At 37.6% G+C, this 4,668-nt stretch overlaps 1 pseudogene across 1 annotated transcript; it reads right to left on the minus strand.

Annotated features, from left to right (window-relative positions):
• Positions 1-639: 639 nt before the first annotated feature.
• LOC143575909 (putative LRR receptor-like serine/threonine-protein kinase At4g37250 pseudogene) lies at positions 640-4,343 on the minus strand (annotated as a pseudogene). The gene is made up of 3 exons (XR_013142855.1): positions 3,282-4,343; positions 2,329-2,848; positions 640-1,343 (listed from the first exon to the last, which is right to left on the minus strand). The product of XR_013142855.1 is annotated as a putative LRR receptor-like serine/threonine-protein kinase At4g37250 pseudogene (transcript).
• Positions 4,344-4,668: the final 325 nt, after the last annotated feature.

Genomic DNA, 4,668 nt, shown 5'->3' on the forward strand with positions numbered 1-4,668 from the left:
GGCATACGAATGAATTTGTTAGACACCGTTGATGGGATCTACTTTGATAAGGCTTGATTTTTTTTTTTTCTGAAAATATGTGTACAGACTACAGAGATGATGAAGATCAACAGAATCATGGTGTGCTTAATGCAAAATCCTATATTTATCTTGTACTTGTAAGGATTTGAACTCAAAACCATATATATTTATTAGAAAGAATACATATCACTAGACCGTATACGTTAAAAGACGCCTATGCGGTTCTTAAGGGATACAGTTTGACCCTAATAAACCGACTTTTTCGAGAGAGGTTGCATCGCTTGATTAATTAGGCCTAGAGAAATGAAATGGACGAGGAAAAAGATGGGGTTGAAAAGATGAAGATTTGAAAGAAGTGGGTGGGTCCGATAAAGTAGTCCGAATTTGTTTTTTCTATTGGTTAGTTTAAAGTTGAAAAACAATATTGAATATTTATTTGAATATTAGGTGACCTTTTAATGTTAAAACAATAACAAATCATAGAGGCTAAATAACTCCTACCTCTAAATCAAAACTAATTTAAAAATCAGCATACAACACCAACCTTCAAATTTGATCATAAATACATACACATCTCTCTCTAGAAAACTCCGGTTATTAATTTCTCCCACAATTAATAATCTATATGTGAGTGTAATAATACGAAGAAGTCGAAGAGGCAGAAGGGAACTTGTCGAGTACGTGAAGGACCTCTTTCATGTGTGGTCTCTTTTGTGGCACCGAAGATATACAATTATAACCTAATTTCAACAATGCTAACAAGGCCTCCTCTTTCCCTTCCATGTCACCCCGAATTGCCACATCGGCCATTCGTAACACCTTCATTTTCTCTTCATCTGTCAATGTGGAACTCCACGTCATGCTAGCGGGACCAAACTCGTCTGATACAATGACCTTACCGGTCAAAAGTTCTAGCAACACCACACCGTAGGAGAACACGTCCCATTTAGCATTGGGCTTTATGCTTCTAAGTGATTCAGGAGCGTAATATGGGGATATACACCCCATCGCACTAGGGCTTGGGCTAGGGTTTGACCCAATCGTGACATCTTGGAAACTATCACGAGATGCGGTTGACCTCTTGCTACCAAAGTTCCGAGATGACCCTCCAACTTTACAGCTGCTTTCACCACCAACTAGTCTTTCAAGCCCAAAATCTCCTATCTTAGGCTCCATATCATAGCCTAATAGGATATTACTGGGCTTGAGGTTCCCATGTACTTGTTTCTTGTCGTGAATGTACATTAGCCCACGAGCCGTGCCTTTCGCTATCTTGAGCCTCACCTCCCAAGGTAACGGACAAGGAGAAGAATCAACTTTTCCTACATGATATACAAGTGGGAATTATAAATTATCATATGTATTATTAAAAGGTGAAAAATAAATCAAGAGGGGGAGAGAGAGGTCAATTTCAACTAGAGTGACCACCATGTAATACAATATTTTCTTTTAGACAGGTCAATTGCTATAATACGCCATGGGCTAAAAGGCAAACGCTACATGACAGTTGACTTGTGGTTGTGGTGTACCACTCGGTGCATTAATATAACAAAGGCTTCTGTTACAACCACTCCACCATCCACCGTCAGCTCACCTTAGTCAGCAGAAACAACGAATGGCTACTCTACACATGCAAATATGCATGCTTATCTGATTACTATATTTGGTAATTTATTAATAGGCTCATGTTATACTAAAAGATTCCCATATACTTTTAGTGATAAAATAACCAGTTTTGATGTCTTATACGTTCTACAAAATCCAAAATAATTGTAGAATTAATTGATTATCATCAATAAAAAGAATTAAAAAAAAAAAGCAAACCAAATTTACTAACATAAATTCTTTTATTATTATTATTATTATTATTATTATTATTATTATTATTATTATTATTATTATTTTTTTTGGATTTGATCCCTATTCCCTTGCAAATGTTGTCAAGTAAAATCACATTTGCTAAGAGAAAGTTGCACTTAAAAGTTTTTACTTCCAACTTTGTCATTGCCTTAACAAAATCTACATTTAGATCACTTTATAATATAATTATGAAAAATCTTATAAAACAGTAACTAACTTTCAAAAGTGTATAATTACATATAAGATTTTAATTATATAATTACTCTGCTTGTATATATAATTACTTTACTTGATTCTAACAATTAGTACGTTAATTTCATTTATATTTGATCCCAACCCTAATTATATAAGATTTTAAAAAGTGTTACATTTTTTTATCATTTTCAAATATTTAAATAATATTAGCATTTATCTAAATATTAAGAAAAAATAAAGCAGAAAACTTACGGTAACGTGCATTGGCTAAACTGCCATGAGGAACATAATCGTAGATAACAAGCTTCTCATCGGAGCCCCAATAAAACCCACGGATCCGAACCAAATTCGGGTGGACCAGCTTCGCAATGATCCGAACCTGGTTCTCGAAATCCCTAAACCGCTCCAACCCGCTCTCTCCAATCCGCCTTACCGCCAACGCCGTCCCATCCTCCAACACCGCTTTGTATATTATGCTCGAACCGGTAGCACCCAAAATATACGCGGACGCTTTTAATAATGTCTCAAGCTCTAACTCCTTTTCACCACCATGAACCGTCACTAGCTCCCCTTTATGTTCTGCTTCTTTTTGTATTTCGGGTACTTGCGGCGCCTCATTCTCGTCAGTTTCCGAACCAACACTTTCGTTCGAGGATTCTTCGTTTTCAATGACCTTTCGTTTGAACAAACACGGCCATGAACGTAGCCATTTGCGCTCTTGGTCTTCAGACGACGACGCCCAGTCGTATTCTTGACTGGCTCCGTTCTCGTCCTTATTATTGTTGTACAACTGTGATAACAATAAACAAAAAAATGTCATTGTAGCGATAAATAAATATAAAACAAAGTTTAACAATTTGAAAAAAAAAAAGTTAATTAGTCTTGGAGCTCTCAAAACATTTTTAATATAATTTTTTTACTTTTAAATTTCAGGCCCATCTCAGTAACGGGCTCTCAACGGCACCCATGGTTCTAAAAACTGTGGTTAATCGCTAGTCAGTACCTCATCAATTAATATTCGATTAATCGTTAGTTAGTCAAAATTCAACTTTTTCTGTACAAAATTTGTGTAGATTTGAAAAGGTACATATAAAATCCCAATCTGATTAATATCTATTAATCCTGATTAATTGCTAATCGGTACCCTGCTGCCCGACTAGCACCTAGCCAGTTCTATAACGCTGCCACAGTGAGACGCAACATACCTTGGAGACAGCATGAGACGCAACTCTTCTTCGCCTTTTCAATATGTAGATGAAAATCAAGGCTAAAACTGCAACCCCGGCAATATCTCCGACTACAATCCCAACAATTGTACCGGTTTTAAACCCCGATTTTGATGGTTCACTGTTCGAAGAATTGTTCGGATGAGACGACTCAGCTGTTTTCGGAATTGCAGCTATAGCCAGAGGAGAAGACGTCACATTAGGTACCGCACAAAGATTCTCCAACGGCTTCCCACAAAGCTCTGGATTCCCAGCGAACGATCCCGGATCCTGGTTGATGAAAACGCTGGATTCCGGGATCGTTCCAGTGAAATTATTAAACGACAAATCGATTGTCGTATTGATGGGAATTTCGTTAGTAAATTCGGGCGGAATATCTCCCGACATGTTGTTATGGGACACATTAAAGTAAACAAGATCACTGCTTCCGAAATCTCGAGGCAATGACCCGTTGATAAAATTGCCCGAAAGGTCTAAAATTCGAACCCGATCAAAACCAGACAGAAGATTCCCATTAATATAGTTATTCTTCAAATATATCACATTCAACTTAGGAAGACCACCAAGATGTTTAGGCAGCTTCCCGGTTAATAAGTTACCGGATATATTAAGAGCTTGAAGAGTTCTCCATCCTTTAACCTGCTCGGGAAGCTGCCCAGAGATTAAATTATTAGAAAGATCAAGAAACTCGAGCTCGGTAGCATTGTACAGCGACAACGGGATGGACCCGTTGATCGAGTTATTCGATAAGTCAAGTTTCGTAAGGTGTTGAATGAATCCAAGATTGGCGGGAATTGAGGCTTCCAGCTTTGAGCTTGGAAGTGAGAGTGTTGTGACGGCCCATGGGTAGCTGGGATTACTGCAAAAGACACCGTGCCATAAGCACGGTGTCTCGTCTGAGTAATTCCAGCTATCTAGCGCGCCTAGTGGGTCGTTTATAACGGAGTATTTGAAAGATAACAAGAGAACACCGTCCGTGGTTAACTCGAAAGATTGGTTAACAAGTAGAAGAATTGAGACGGTGAATGTGAATTTGTTCATGGTGTTTCAAGGGTGATGATCCAACATGTTTGTGTTGTTGTTGTTGTTTCTAGAGAGAGAGTTTGGTAGAATATTGAGTGAGATTTATGACAAGCAGAAGTCATGTGAAGGAGTTAAAGACTAAAATAATGACGGGTAGGCAGAGAGAGACACAGATCATCTTAAAACCAAATTAAATCGTAAATCCAGAAACCAATATGCTATGTGTTCAGACCTTTTTGGCATAGTAAATTTAAAATGTTATTTATAATTGATGAACCTTGAGGCCAGTGAAGACATCTGGATAATATTTTACCAACAATTGTATTGTGTTTATTTATGACGG

This window comes from Bidens hawaiensis, unplaced genomic scaffold, assembly GCF_021521415.1.
Source record: "Bidens hawaiensis isolate Kalapana, Puna unplaced genomic scaffold, B.hawaiensis_p1.1 tig00027790_1, whole genome shotgun sequence".
NCBI classification, from domain to species: Eukaryota; Viridiplantae; Streptophyta; class Magnoliopsida; order Asterales; family Asteraceae; genus Bidens; species Bidens hawaiensis.